The 17,289-nt window shown below is 37.3% G+C and overlaps 1 protein-coding gene across 1 annotated transcript in view; it reads right to left on the reverse strand.

Moving 5' to 3' along the window:
- The window catches only part of LOC128695921 (zwei Ig domain protein zig-8), a 77,678-nt gene extending 66,825 nt beyond the window's left edge, over positions 1–10,853 (reverse strand). Inside the window, exon 1 of the mRNA XM_070093057.1 lies at positions 10,538–10,853. The gene's annotated coding sequence lies outside the window, so the exon portion shown is untranslated. The remainder of the gene's footprint in view (positions 1–10,537) is intronic.
- Between the last annotated feature and the right edge of the window lie 6,436 nt (positions 10,854–17,289).

Raw genomic sequence — 17,289 nt, forward strand, 5'->3', positions numbered from 1 at the left:
ATGGGACCACACAATCCATCACAATGAATCTGAAGGAAGTGATAACTGCACTGACCAAACCACTTGCTTAAAAGTTTTCAGCATCTAGATGGAAACAGGAAAACTACGGAATGCTCGGAAAGCAGACAATATAATCCCAGTTTCCGACTAAAATAACGCGCAGAGCTGAATTACTGGCTGTTAAACCAGTAATTCAACAGTCCATACCATGTTACAGAAAAACGTAATAATAGAACAGTGCATCACCAAGAGAGAGAATACGATTGATCTCGGAACAAGAGCCCAGTTTTAGAAACAATCCTATCTGATATCAAACCATAATGAAAATTTGTTACACAAGAGTGGAATGGGTAAACTGTATATACCTTGATGATATGATGTTTGACACTGTATCAGGCACGAAACTAATGAATAATGTAGACGGAGTTCAAGCAACCCGGAAAGGGAAATATGAACGAGTAATTAAAAAATAGAAAACAGTCACGGTGAGAATCAAGTATCTAAATGGGTGGGTGGAACCAGCGGGGTCCCTCAAGAATAAGTACAGACTCGTATTATTCCTGGTGTATGTTAATGGCGTCACAAGAGACCTAGAATCATACCTGTTAATGTATTGTGATTGTGCTACAATCACAATAGGAAAAATGGCTGCTAGACTTCAACCCCAGTAAAAGGTATTTTATGAATATAAAGAGAGGAAACAAGGACAAAACAAAACGTATCACTTAGAACAGAAACAACTCGTGTAACAAAAGAGAAGATCTGAACATTACCACTGCATCTAGCATATCACAAGCTGACACAAACTGATTAATGTAGGGGACATATGCTAAACTAGCATATATAAATTTAGAACACGTGAATATAAATAATACAGCCTTTAAAATAGTATACAAAATATATTTCTGGTCAGTACTCTCGAGTACGCAGCACAAGCATGCAATCAGTCCGTATTCAAGAACACGGAATATGAAAAAAAAGGATGCAAGGATGTTTGTCAGAAAGTTGGTAGCTATAAAAGATCGAAAAAGCTACGAAGACAACTTGAATTTAAACTAACGTTACTAGAAAACGGACAAGATACACAGACACTCTTTAGCATTAGAGAGAACTGGGCGAGGAAACTCAGTTGGAGACTGAAGATTCAAATATCAAGTAGGATGTTAGAAAGTACTTTTACAGCATGAGAGCAGTAGAACGATGGTGCAGAAGAGACCAGCATAGCGGAAGATACAATACTGTAGCTTGAAAGATACAATGTGTCAGGCTCACATCTACCAGTTCAACGGTAGTAGATCAAATTGGCATATATATATATATATATATATATATATATATATATATATATATATATATATATATATATTCTTTGTGTGTGAGAGAGAGAGAGAGAGAGAGAGAGAGAGAGAGAGAGAGAGAGAGAGAGAGAGAGAGAGAGAGAGAGAGAGAGAGAGAGAGAGAGAGAGAGAGAGCGAGAGCGCACTTAATGCCTCTTTTTATTCATTCCATTGTTCTACCACTTAGAAAACGACTCTAGTGTTCGCCTTCTTCAGTTCCACTCTTCTTCAGTTTTCAACCGCGGCCTTTTATTGTCCCTGTTGTAAGTACAAAAAAAAAAAAAGTCTTTTCTGTCAGTTCTTCCATGTTCTTCTGTACCTTTAATGTAGTTATCGAGATGACTGCTTTCCTCCAGCGTGATCATCTTTAGTGTTAACAATGTTACATTATAACTCATGTCGTTTCGTTCTAGTAGTAAATTTGACATTTTTCTAGGACCTATTCTAACCTGTTCTCGTTATTTAGATGTGGACACCATGCAACTGCTGCGTCTTCCCCTTTTGACCTAAATTATGTTATATATAGCATATTAAGCATTACTGAACTTCTCTCCAGTGTAATATTATTAATAACGCCTAGATATCTTTCTTTTTCTCTCTAATTTTTATTCTCTCTCTCCCTTCCCTCCCGATACTATTATTTTGTTACATAACCTGCACTTTTCATGTACTTTTATTTCGTTGCCTCGCATTTCCAATATATTTATCTACACTAAACTCCATCATGACACTGCCACTCCATTTGTTCGGATTATCCAAGTTATTCTGTGGTGTTTACAGCCATTTTAAATGTTCATTTTTGACGAGATTTTTACATAATCAGCAAACATATTTGTATATTCATATGCACAGTAGCATTAAGTCGCTCATCATAAAAGTCTTTGAAATGGTGAAGAGACTTGAAATTATAAACTTTAAGGAAAAGTATGGATTTAGAGCAGGAATCTCATGCTTGTCACAGCTACTAAACCACTATGACAGAACTGCGGAGGCGTTGGAAGAAAACCAAAACGTTGGTTTGGTCTACGGGGATTTCACGAAGGCATCTAACATATGTGATCGTGGAGTGACTGCACGAAATCTGAGGTCGTTAGGATTATTATTATAATCATTGAGCTGGCGCACAGATCCAATTCCCTAGATCAAGAGCCCCTCACCAGCGTCAGGGAACCTCCTTTGAGGGAAGATGTTAGGAATAACGCGGAAAGTAAACACATGGATTTTCAAGTTCCTGACGAAGAGAAGACGTATATTAGTTAATAGATCAAAATACGGCATTAGCAAAGTAAAAACCTTAGAGTCCTGTCGCCTTTACTATTTCTTATCCTCATAGCGTATAAAAGTATTCGCCACAGTTACGTATTATTTGCAGACGAGATCAAAATAAGTTTGAAAACTACCTCGGTGGAAGACACTAAAAAATTGCCGGTAGATATAAACAGCCTTCCAGTTGGCAGTGGAAAATAACATGGCGTTCAATATTGATAAGTTCCAACTGCTTATATATGAAAGAATGAAATCGAGAGACTGAATACAAAGCCCAAATTGATTACCAAATGGAAGGAGAGGAAGATGTGAAAGATCTGGGTGTAATAACGTCAGTTGACATAGCTTTCAGTGAACGATATGGAAAATATCAAGAATGCCAGGAAAATAATGGAGTGGATAATGAGAAGTTACATGGTTATATTTTTCAAAATCACATGTGTTTTCTCAATTAGAGTACTGTGCGGTGTTGACAGTTTCTCTCAGGGAAGGAGATATATGAGAGCTGGAACATATACAGATACAATTTACGGCACGCACAGATCCAATAAACTATTTAAATTGCTGAGAACGCCTCACAGTCCTAAATAAATACTCACTGGAGCGGAGGAGAGGTACATGATAATACATACGTTGAAGGTGCTAGAGAGCCTGGTCCAAAATCTGCACACTACCATAACATACTAGAGTGAGAGATATGAGAGGAAGTGTAAAATATACTCAGTGAAAATCAGGGACGCCAGAGAACAATAAGAGAACACTGTATCAACATCCGTGGGCCCAGACAGTTTAACACTACCAAAAGGTTTCAAAAGCACTGCCGGAACAAGTGCAGAAGTTTTCAAAAGGAAATGGGATATTTACCTCCACTAAGAGCCAGATCAACCAGGCTGAAACTATCGGCATTAACAGTCTGGTTGATCGGGCAAGCACCAAAGAAGAAAAGCTCTCGAAATCCTTCATAGTAACAGCTTAATAGATCCGAAAGACAAATTAACAGATCGAGAACCGATTTGTTTACTAGTACAAAGGACTTTGCTCTCTAGCAAGTTATCCACTTCCATCTAACATTTCTACATATTCTATTCTGATAAATTAGACACATGTGCAACATTTGAGTATCTTTAATGAGGAAACGTTTCTCCACACAGTGGCTTTATCAGTCCATACAAAGGAGAATGGTGAAGAACAGGAGAAGTTTGAGGTAATCAGTCCCTCCTGTTCTTCACCATTCTCCTTTGTATGGACTGATGAAGCCACTGTGCGGTGAAACGTTTCCTCATTAAAGATACCCAAGTGTTACACATGTGTCTGATTTATCAACGTGTCGGTTCTGTGAACCATTCATCTGCATATTCTATTCGCTTATAATCTAATATTCTATGTTATTATATTCTGATATTCTATTTTATTCTAATGTTTCTATCTTCTAATTCTATTATCTCTAATATTTCTATTTTCTAATTCTATTATCTCTAATATTTCTGTATTCTAATATTCGTATTATATCAATTATTAGTTAAATTACCTAAATTTTTGCGACCTTCCATCTATTCGCTAATTTACCTCTGTGCGTCTAGTCAATGGCCTAAATCGGACCGAAACGTCGTCACAAGTTTTGGTCTCCTAAGTGCGGGTTAATTGTGCATCACCTTGTAATGAAACCCTGAAAAAAAATATGAAATGTATAGCATAATTCCTCTGCACAATATTTAAAATCCATCGTGATATCCTGTCTTGTCCCTTTTTACTTCTTAAAACAGTAAAATAATTTCTTCACTTCCCCTTTATATAACTATTTTTGAGGGCCCTCTATTTTAAATATCTTATTTTGGAAAAACATTATTGAAATGGTTATAATCATAGCCATAATATTTAAAGTGGCTGAATGGTAGGCCAGCGGAAGGCTTCGGTCAGATGACCAAAAGGTTCAGCTGCTGGGGGTAATCAAATGACTAAGACCCGCGTCAGGAAACACTTGTCCGGTTTACTGGAAAATCTTACCTAACCTAAACACCATTGGAACTTTCTATTTAATATCTCACACTTTCTCTCCTCAACGCCAATGGATTGTTCGTGTCTTATTCTTTGTAATTTGTCTAATATTTAGACGTAGTTTTTGCAAACCTCGATAAAATATTTAGTCTTGCAGTAGCTTGCTCCTCTCTATGATTTCCTTTTTACGGAAGGAAGGAAGGTAGGTAGGTGTGTGTAGGTGTGTGTAGGTGTAGGTGTAGGTGTAGGTGTGTGTGTGTGTGTGTGTGTGTGTGTGTGTGTGTGTGTGTGTGTGTGTGTGTGTGTGTGTGTGTGTGTGTGTGTGTGTGTGTGAGACAGACACTAGGTGTCAAACTCTCTTGTCGATACACGCCTTGGCCTGTTGTGTTGGTTACTAGTTGTCAAAGGCACTTGTCAATAGAGCTAGTGAGTGTGAGTGTACTCGCACCCACTAGCTCCTGGCCCTGCCTCTTCGCTGGTCGCTACAAGATCTACTCCTTTCTCCACGAGCTTTATCGAACCTCTTCTTAAAGCTATGTATGGATCCTGCCTCCACTACATCACAGTCCAGATTGTTCCACTTCCTGACAACTCTGTAACTGAAGAAATACTTCGTAACATACCTGTGACTCATCTCAGTATCTGAGTTTTCAACTTTTTTAACAGTTGTGACCCCTTTTTGTTGTGTTACATGTAAGAAACACTGTGTGAGATAGATAGGTATAGATAGGGATAGACAGATAGATTAGATATATATATATATATATATATATATATATATATATATATATATATATATATATATAGAGAGAGAGAGAGAGAGAGAGAGAGAGAGACAGCGTGTGTGGGTGTGCAATCCCCTAGATGTTCGTGCAGAAGTTTGATTCATAGCTCTTTGCCCTGCCTCTTGACTATTACACAAACTTTCCATTGATTCCTGGTCTCCAGGGCCCAAACATTCCTAACCATGAAACTATGTATGGTACTTGCGACCACTACCTACCACGTCAAACTTACCTAAACTGAACGATTATTTCCTCATTCTACGATTCATTCACTTAGTTTTCCTAATATCCCTGTGACTCATCTTCCTCTTTCGCTGTTATGCTCCCGTGCTCCCTCTCACGTCACAATCAATCCATACTCATCCAATTCGGTTCAGTATTTTGTATGCAATAATCATGTCTCCCCTGGTCCTTCTCTTTCATGCTGTTGTTGAGATTCTCAAGCCTTTCTTCACAGTCAATATTTCTCAGTTGAAGTATAAACCTCGGCTGGAATATATGGGTCATCTCGAGATTCTTTTCATGCTTAATGAAGTGTGGGCACCATGGTGGCGCTGCATACTTGAGCGAGTCAAACGAGAACACGTGTGTATATATATATATATATATATATATATATATATATATATATATATATATATATATATATATATAATATATATATATATATATATATATATATATATATATATATATATATATATATATATATATATATATACAGTGGAAATGTATTTTGTTAATATTTTTGGATGTCTGGAATGGATTAATTGGATTTACATTATTTCTTATGAGAAATATTAACACAAAATACATTTTATAGGGAATAACTATAGTTTTACATACAGAAAAAGGATGATGAAATTCGTGGGTCCACTGTATATATATGTATATATATATATATATATATATATATATATATATATATATATATATATATATATATATATATATATATTACACTCACACACACACCTTTGCTTCTGGCCCATCCTCCTAGTCGCATACAACCAGTTTCACAAGTTTACTGTATTGCTGTCTATCGCTGTATTTACTGTATTGCTGTCTGTTGTGTTGTCTTCCATTCCTCTTATAAGCTGGGTCACTTCTTGATCACTCTGAGCCTGAAAAAAGTACTTCTTATCCTTTCTGAGACTAATTTGCTTCTTCACTTTCCATTTATCTTGTTCCTGATCTGTGCTGATACTGTCCTATTAAATTCTGTGTATCATGTATGTTGTTGTTATGTCTTCTCTGGTTCTCACTTAGTCATGAGCATTTAATTATACTTCAACGTAGAGTTTAGCCCTCTTGGTCTTTTTTAAGATCTTAGCATGTCTGATCAGGTAGGGGTGAGAGAGAGAGAGAGAGAGAGAGAGAGAGAGAGAGAGAGAGAGAGAGAGAGAATGTGTGTGTATGTGCGTGTATGTGCGTATATGTGCGTATATGTGCGTATATGTGCGTATATGTGTGTATATGTGTATGTGCGTGTGTGTGTGTGTGTGTGTGTGTGTGTGTGTGTGTGTGTGTGTGTGTGTGTGTGTGTGTGTGTGTGTGTGTGTGTGTTTGTTTGTTTTAAGGATATGTAAAAAGTTCAGTGGCGGAATTAGATGTGATCCCCGCAGTCATATCTTTGTGTGCACGCACACACACATGCAGAAACACACACACACACACACACACACACACACACACACACACACACACACACACACACACACACACACACCATCTAAGCTATTAAAGAGCCTGACTGCTCTTCACCCGCCCCAACCTCCTGAATACCGCATGCTTCACTAACCTCAAAAATCAGTAATCAGAGCCTACTTGGTGACACATCCCCGACACACGAACATAAAAGGTCAACCTAGTGGCAAGTCCTTCCATGTTATGAAGGAAAAACCACACGTCTCATTACCAGTCTTTCACTGGGACAACATTACGCTATGCGTAGAGCTTTATTTCGTTATAAAATAATAGAGCTCTACTCTAAGAACCGGTGTGTCTATAAAAGCTTGTTCTGAAGCTTATTTTTTTCTCTTCAGTACCGCTGCCACTACGCTATTGGGATCCTTTCATACAGTCATATAAACGGTTCAGAGAGACAAGTTGAAAAATTAGACACATATGCAATACTTGGGTATATTTACTGTGGAAACGTTTCGCCACGCAGGAACTTCATCAGTCCAATACACAGAAGAATGTTGAAGTTCAGGAGTTTGAGGAAATCAGTCCCTCAGCCTGGAGTCGATATAATTAGTCCATCTTTGTATTGAACTGATGAAGCCACAGTGTGGCGAAACGTTTCCGCAATAAAGATACAAATGTGTTTTTTGTGATGAATGGTTTTGAAAACCGACAAGTTGTCGGTTTTCAAAACCATTCATCACATCTGTCAGACACTGCAACATCATGGGATCTTGGTACAAAGACTTCAACGCTTGCCCAACCTTTGGACGACGACCTACTTACACAAGTGGCAGGTCCCACTGTGATCCCGCCTCCTCCTGCTTCAACTCATCTGACTGCCGTATATAAGCCACCTCTCTGGCCCTATGCTGCACTTCCTACAAGAGTGATGGACTGAACACATCGATTCCAGGTTGAGGGACTGATTACCTCAAACTTCTACTCTCCTTACCCACTTCTACTTTGTATTGGACTGTGTGGCGAAACGTTTCTTCAATAAAGATTCCCATATGTTGCATAAGTGTCTCAATTCTTCAAATGTGTTTTTACAGTGCGACTCACGAAACAGTAATAACACGGGACAGGTGGGGTCTGAACCCATGGCAAGTGTGTCTTAAAACTCCAGGCCAGTGCGTAGGCCACTGGGCCAGGGCCAGCTGGCTACAATAGGATTCATCCAACTAGAAATATTTATATACCATAGGGAGATTAGAACTGACCACCAGTTTTCGCTTATTAATCTCCGCCAGCGTGGCCTTGACGCATTCTAGCTCACGTTCCCCTAAAGCCGCCATCATGACTCAAGAAATCGTAATAATACGATTGTAAACAAACCAGGGTACGGGTGGGGTTTCAACCCATGGGTTCTAATGCCATCCGTACCGTGGTTTCTTACAGTCGTTTGGTAGTATGCTAACATCCAGTAAAGTACTCCCCTCCTGAAGCAGCACTTGGGTAAAACTTTAACCATTAAATATTGCTGAGAATTATTAATTATTATTACATTCATCAGGGGAGGGTCACTAAACTCATTGGGGGTGAGTGCCTCGGGGAATGGAAGGAATTCAGGCTTGATTCAAGAAATTGGAGCACTGGTCCAATTCCTGAGATCAACAGCCCCTCACCAGCATAAAGGTACATTTGAGGGGTGATGAGGGGGAGACAGGGGGAGACAGACAGAGAGAGAGAGAGAGAGAGAGAGAGAGAGAGAGAGAGAGAGAGAGAGAGAGAGAGAGAGAGAGACAGACAGACAGACAGACAGACAGACAGACAGAGACAGACAGAGAGAGACAGAGAGAGAGAGAGAGAGACAGACAAGTTAAGAAAATCTCGAGAACAAATGAACTTGGCAGTTAAAAACGTTGCACTACAGTAAGACTGCTGCTCCTTTCTTCCCGTCTCAAGAACACGTAAGACGGAGGCAAATCTTCCAACCATTGTTACACAGAGTATATAACTTTCTTTGTTGCCTATTGTTTCTTAAGTTCTTCAATCTGCGGCATTTTATTTTCTGTTTTCGAGGCGTGGTTTTAGATTGAGCTGATGGGGGGCCATGAGACTGAACCACGACGAGCCGTGAGACTGAGCTAGGGGGGTCCATGATACTGAACTACGAGGGCCATGGGACTGAGCTTAGAGGGCCATGATCTCTGGAACCACAACACACACACAATACCACGAAGAAATACATTACTGTAATAGTGAGAATATTTAAGAGAGGGCAGCCGCCGGCTGACGTTGTGCATTACCGTATTATATTATTCAGGGAGAGGCGCTAAGCCCGTAGGGGCTATAGAGCCCCTGTGGTGCGGGGAGTAAACAGATTTGATGCAAGCTAGGAGATTGTTATTCTGGCAGTCGTGGAAAGCGGTAAAGCCGTAAGGGTTTTTACCACGCCTGGAGAAGAGGGGGCAATCAGATTCGACCCAGGGAGCACAAGGTTGGCTCCAGTTCTTTGAATCAGGAGCCCTTCGCTGGCGTCAAGGCACCACCCTGGAGGAAGGGAGGACGAGAGAGTTACCTCTGATTTCCTGGATGAAGATCACTTCAGCAGCAAATAGATGAGGGTGTACTTAGCGTCACTCTCCCCTCCTGTGTTGCTAAGGCTACCATCCTCATCAATCTTATTTACCTATGACCTTTAACGAAGAAGTCATGTGTGTGTATGTGTGTATATGTGTGTATATTTATATATATATATATATATATATATATATATATATATATATATATATATATACATATATATATATACATATATATATATAATTTATATATATAAATAATTTATATATATATAAATAATTTATATATATATAAATAATTTTTATATATATAAATAATATATATATATATATATAATGTCGTGCCGAATAGGTAAAACTGGTCACTTAGCGAGAACTCATTTACAACTAAGTCCTTTCTAAAATTTTACGTTTAAAGATAATTTTTTTTTCATTTATGCTAATGTAAAAATGAATAATTCTGTACCAAAAGAACCTTAGAAAACTTACCTAACCTTATTACAACAAGCGCAATTTAATTTAGCCAAGTAAATATATTTTGGATAAGTTTACAATAATTTAGTAATAAACAAACACAATGAATTATATTTTTTTCGTTAGGTTCAGAATGATTTTTTCGAAATTATTGCATACAAATTTTTTGCTTGCCTTATTCGGCAAGAAGAGCGTTGGTATTTAAGTTAAAATCGTAAGTTTTACCTATTCGGCACGATATATATATATCACACATACACAAATACGTACTGAATACATCCTACTTACAATATTTCAACATCTTCCAAGACTTGAGAATGTAATAACCCCAAAAATAATAATGAATAATGACGAAAATTAATAAATACAATATAAATTATGTTGATTCAATCTCAGTGACCAAAGATAGAGTTTGAGAGTCATGACACAAGCAGTGAGACGCAACACTGAACTCGCGTTAGTTTACCTGTGGAAGTTAGGCGAGTTTTTGAGTTGCAGTGTTGAGGCCCAGGCTAACACGCCTCAGTACACTCCACTACACAAACATTTTTTTTATAGTTATTGGCCATACTTCAGTTCGTATAGAAAGTTTTCCTAAATTCCTCTGAAGGAATGTTTCTTTCAGAACACCAAACATGCATACAGCGGAGAGAAAAATAAGATTAAACTTTTTTTTTTCTTATGAGGGAGTATTTTATTTCCTGCGTTACAACGATGCACTTGCACAAGTAGCCGAGTGGAATATCCACAGCACGGGAGTGCACAACTTACCACACGATGCTTTAAGGTAACACTGGTGAGCTGCTCCTCCAGACCTGGAGAGGTAACCTTGCTGCCGGCACCACTCCAGCAGTTGTCCTACCTTCACCGCTCTGTGTCTGCCAGACGAGATCCGTGTCAATCAATGTCTTTTATTACGTAGAGAATAATTAATCACCATAATATGACGTAAAGGATGGTGTGTGCTCTGCAATAAATCACTCAAATCGGCAATATATAATGGAACAATAAAATGATAGCTAATTTGAAATTATGGCATGTAGATAGATAGAAATTTTTATTCATATGTATTTGGACATTTATAATTGATTCCAAGCTCTGACCTTCTGATTTATGAATTGTATATTATACACCGGAAGTATTCATGACTCGATACCAACACTGTACCAGGAATTTCATTACTTTTATGTCACTCATTACTACAACAGCGAGCATAATTTATAAATATATTAAAGGAAGAATATTAGTGGACAGAATAATAACAAATAAAAACATATAATAACAACAACAAAGGCAGTAATGAAAACAAATTCTTAAACAGTAAAACTAATAAAAACAAGATGTACATTATTATTAGTAGTAGTAGTATTTAATTATTATTGTTGCTTGTTTGCTTATAACTTCATCGACACCATGCCCAGCCCTTCTAGGGTAGGGTAGGTGCCTGAGCCCGAGCCTTTAGCTCATAAGACTCATTCCCATTAGCCCCCTTGGGGCGGGGATGGCAGACCAGAGAGGCCTAGCTTGTGGCTAGGCCTGGGGACAGTTGGTCCCAAAGATGAGGAGGTACTTGTGTCTCCTCCCATGGGAGACTTAGGTCTCAGACACTCCCTAAAGAGGGAGCCAAGGCCGGGCCACCACTTGGAAAAGGCCCGGGCCGGGAGAATACCGGCTAATCTTTAATAATAATAATAAATAAGCTTATAACTTATTAACATTAGAAAGGAAATAATCCACAAATAGAAAGGAAGATTAACTGTCTGTATATTTCGACCTCTGAGGTCCTCTTCAGCAGAAAAAATGATAAAAAGAAGAAACCATTTTTGATAGTAGACAGAAGAGTGGGATTCTGAGAACCTCAAGTGCAGGTCTAAATATAATGACAATGGTTCTTCCTGTTATTCTTAGGTTAGGTTAGGTAAGGTTCGTCAGGAAACAGGACAAATGTTTCCTGACGCGGGTCTTAGTCAGATGATGACCCGCCTTTGGAGCTTTTGGTCATCTGACCGAGGCCTTCCGCTGGCTTACCGGTCCACCCCTTTAAAAATTATGGTCATTTATAACCTACCTGTTATTCTTTATGAAGATTACTTCACATTTGTAAGTGTTCGTGCCACTCTGTTGCTTTCTGCAAAATTCCAAGAAAAAGTGCACAGAAAAACTATTTTGAACATATTCTAAAGAGTGAAGAGTATATGTATGTACACTGAGAGCACAAGTATTTGAACCAATAATATTATGTATTATAATTATGTAACTATATGATTATATGTACCTGAATAATATATATATATATATATATATATATATATATATATATATATATATATATATATATATATATGTCGTGCCGAATAGGCAGAACTTGCGATCTTGGCTTAAATAGCAACAATCATCTTGCCATATAGGACAATCGAAAATTTGTGTATGCAGTAATTTCGCCCAAATCATTCTGAACCTAACGAAACAAATATATTTCACTGTGTTTGTTTAGTATTAAATTATTGTAAACAAATCTAAAATATATTTAGTTGGGTTAGGCTAAAATAAATTGTTCTTGATATAATAAGGTTAGGTAAGTTTTCTAAGATTCTTTTGATGCAAAATTATAAATTTTTACACTAACATTAATGAAAAAAATATATCTTTAAACGTATAAGAGAAAAGTTTAGAAAGGACTTAATTTTAAATGAGTTCTTGCTAATTGACCAGTTTTACATATTCGGCACGACATATATATATATATATATATATATATATATATATATATATCTATATATATATATATATATATATATATATCTGTAGTGGAAGGAAGGCGGGTTAGGGGTCTGCCTAGGAAAGGTTGGAGGGAGGGGGTAAAGGAGGTTTTGTGTGCGAGGGGCTTGGACTTCCAGCAGGCATGCGTGAGCGTGTTTGATAGGAGTGAATGGAGTCAAATGGTTTTTAATACTTGACGTGCTGTTGGAGTGTGAGCAAAGTAACATTTATGAGGGGATTCAGGGAAACCGGCAGGCCGGACTTGAGTCCTGGAGATGGGAAGTACAGTGCCTGCACTCTGAAGGAGGGGTGTTAATGTTGCAGTTTAAAAACTGTAGTGTAAAGCACCCTTCTGGCAAGACAGTGATGGAGTGAATGATGGTGAAAGTTTTTCTTTTTCGGGCCACCCTGCCTTGGTGGGAATCGGCCAGTGTGATAATAAAAAAAAAAAATCTTGCAATATAGGTAAAACTTGCTATTTTGCCTTAAATAGCAACGCTTTTCTTGCCGAATAAGGCAATAGAAAATTTGTGCATACAGTAATTTCGCAAAAATCATTCTGAACCTAAATAAAAAATATATTTCATTGTATTTGTTTATTATTAAAGTATTGAAAACTTATCTCAAATATATTTAGTTAGATTAGCCTAAATTAAATTGCCCTTGTTATAATAAGGTTAGTTAAGTTTTCTAAGGTTCTTTTGGTACAAAATTATTAATATTTTCATTAACATAAACGAAAAAAAATATATCTTTAAACATGTAAGAGAAAATTTTAGAAAGGACTTAATTTTAAATGAGTTCTTGCTAAATGACCAGTTTTACCTATTCGGCACGACATATATAATATAATTAGTGCTTATACACTCAGAGTTGACTTTAGTCCTTATATTCCGAATTAGCGTATCCTTGATTGGTGGACAGGTGACATGTGGTCTTAATGAACCTCGTAGTTGACTGGCTTCAAAACTATTAAAACACGCCAGAGCCATCATGGTGGGCGGTAGTGTGGAGGGAGAAGCCCATTTTTGTGGGAGGTGTAAACAGCTCCACACTCACCTCTGGATGATGAAGTGTGATGCCCATACGTGTGGGAAGACTCACTGTGCAGGGCATGTTTACAATAGGACTACAATTCTGTTTACAATAGGACTACAATTCTGTTTACAATAGGACTACAATTCTGTTTACAATAGGACTACAATTCTGTTTACAATAGGACTACAATTCTACCATGTCAGGTAGAGAATATTTCCTTGAAACATGTATACACACGTGAACAGTTAGGAAAGAAGGAAAAGGCACAGTACCGTGATTGGAACAATACACAAATAACCCGCACATAGGAGAAAGGAGCTTACGACGACGTTTCGGTCTGACTTGAAGAACGAAGACAATTGCACTGCTAGTTAACAGATAGGCTCTTAACTTCTGGGAGGTTTCATTCTCTATAACTGAAGATGTCTTTTCCACGACAGGGATTTTCTAGATAGATTGTTTCCACGGCATAGCTTCAGGTCTTACTGTTAGGGCCGAGTGTCCCACTGGCTACCACCTACAGTGAAGCTGGGGGTTTCTCCTTCCCCTATAAACTACCTATATACTCTGATGCTCTGGAAGAATTTACTGAACATGGAGAAATACATATTAAATTTAAATTAAGCTATATAAATTTAAACTGAAAAATGATTGGGCTATTTAGGTTAGGTGAGATTTTTAACTTATGTTTCATGTAAAACTTAACATTACATCATTTGTAATGAATATTGAATCAAATAATCCATAAAACAAAACTATCGGAAAATTTAATTTTTAGATCGACACCATGCCTAACCCTTCTAGGGTAGGGTAGGTGCCTGAGCCCGAGCCTTTAGCTCATAAGACTGTCATTCCCATTTGCTCCCTTGGGGCGAGGATGGCAGACCAGAGAGGCCTAGCTTGTGGCTAGGCCTGGGGACAGTTGGTCCCAAAGATGAGGAGGTACTTGTGCCTCCTCCCATGGGAGACTTAGGTCTCAGACACTCCCTAAAGAGGGAGCCAAGGCCGGGCCACCACTTGGAAAAGGCCCGGGCCGGGAGAATACCGGCTAATCTTTAATAATAATAATTAATTTTTAGGCAGATCGGCCTAAATGACCAGTTCTGCTTATTTGGCACATATGTATTTAAATATTCTCCATGGGGAAGTGGAACAGAATTCTTCCTTCGTAAGCCATGTGTGTCGTAAGAGGTGACTAAAGTGCAGGGAGCAATGGGCTAGTAACCCCTTCTCCTGTATATATTACTAAATTTAAAAATGGAAACTTTCGTCTTTCTTTTTATGTCACCCTGCCTTGGTGGGCTACAGCCGGTTTGTTGAAGTATATATATATATATATATATATATATATATATATATATATATATATATATATATATATATATATATATATATATATATATCAATTAGATAGGTAGGCATATAAACAGGAAAAAATGGACAGTCTTAGCCGAAAATCTAATGCGTTGAAGGAAATGTAAGAGTTACAGCAACATCGAATTATCGTGACACAAACTAATTTAGATGCCAAATAATATATGGTAGCACATCTAATTCTCATATACTTATAATAAATGCATCGTAAAGATTTAGAGTTTACCCGACAAGTTAGATCACAAATAGAAGCATGTAAAGTAAAATTCGTCATGAAACAGGACTAGTGTTTTCTAACGCCCCGCCACTGGAGCTTTTGGTCACATGAGCGAGGCTTCTAGCTGGCTTACCCATCCACCTCCTATAAAAATTAATATTATTTACTATAGCCATGTAATAACAATCCATTCTTCTTTTGAAATATAAATGTCATTACAGCAACTTTATGCTCATTAAATAACCGTAGTAAATTTACTATGATAAATTCAATTACATATATTAATAGATACAGTGGACCCCCGGTTAACGATATTTTTTCTCTCCAGAAGTATGTTCAGGTGCCAGTACTGACCGAATTTGTTCCCATAAGGAATATTGTGAAGTAGATTAGTCCATTTCAGACCCCCAAACATACACGTACAAACGCACTTACATAAATACACTTACATATATCCCAGTGATTACACACTTAACTTCACTATATGTTAAATAGAAGATAATATTTTCAGGTTACCGTCGACTTGCATCTTTCCTTTCGCACAAAAGTTACACAGAGCACTATTTTAATGTATATTATCAAGGTCATCAAATATTTACCCACATAATACTCCCACATATCTTCATAAACCTAGCCTTATATTTTATCCTAAATATATTGTATGATGGTAAATTCATGTAGTGTTCCGAGAATAATGGTTGTTATTTGTACCGAGTTTAGGGAGAATGTTTCTAAATGTTGTTTTTTCCTTAAATCTTCTGCAAGTAGTTAAAATTTATATGATTTCTGTCATTTTACGAATTAAAGTAAGCTTTCGTATATATTATAAACCTGAGGAATTTCCTAAATTTATATATCTTATTATATTTTTTCTTAATTAATGTATGGCTACTAAGTTTATATATATCATGATATTTCCCAAGGAAATATTGCATGTTCAAAATATTATAAGGTTCTCTGGAAAACAATATATGTTCGTAGAACATAAGATGAGTTGTCCTATATGATTACCAGTGAATAAATAAAAGAATGCACTTGGACTGGTTCCATACATGTAGCAGCCTCAACCACTCAACAGTCAGATTTTATAAACAGCACTTCTGCGCCGTGGTTGTATCAGCGGCACTGTGGCTTTACTGTCTCATCGCAGTCTGTATGCTGGGTGGCTGAGTGGTAACGGTGTTGGTCATGCTACATGTAAGGACCACGGTTCGTGCTCCCCGTCCATTATGCTTATCCACGCACCTAAAAATTCTTATATTTTTCCACATTTATTGTGTGTATTTAAAATTTTTGTAAGTGCTTGTTATCTGCCAGTGATGTAAACTCCTACCATGTTTTGTTATATATTGTGAAATAACTGAGTAAAATGCCTGCAATGAATAATATACTAAATGACATGTAAATATGCCTCCCTATTACCCTAACTGCAATTTGAAAAATAATGTGCCAAATTAACGAGAAATATTCCGAAAGTTATATTTATCTTAAATATAAGGTATATCCCCAAAATATATACAGGGTTACATAAAACTACATGGTCTTGTAAAGTGTCTAAACATATTATATTTTAATTAATACAAGATCCTTTTAAAATCTGCTTCGTTTTCCTGACTACTCAGTAAGTCGTAAAAAATTGCATAAGTTCTTGCTAAGAAATAATGTGGGTTTTGACTATATTCCAGAGAAATACTACGAGTTGATATACGCACCCTAGTGATCCTGGAGCTAGAGCTTACACTTCTTACCTGGCAGTTGATGTACGCACCCTAGTGACCCTGGAGCTAGAGCTTCACGATCGCCTTGTGACTCAGAGACTATAATATATA

Source organism: Cherax quadricarinatus, chromosome 41 (assembly GCF_038502225.1).
Source record: "Cherax quadricarinatus isolate ZL_2023a chromosome 41, ASM3850222v1, whole genome shotgun sequence".
NCBI lineage: Eukaryota > Metazoa > Arthropoda > Malacostraca > Decapoda > Parastacidae > Cherax > Cherax quadricarinatus.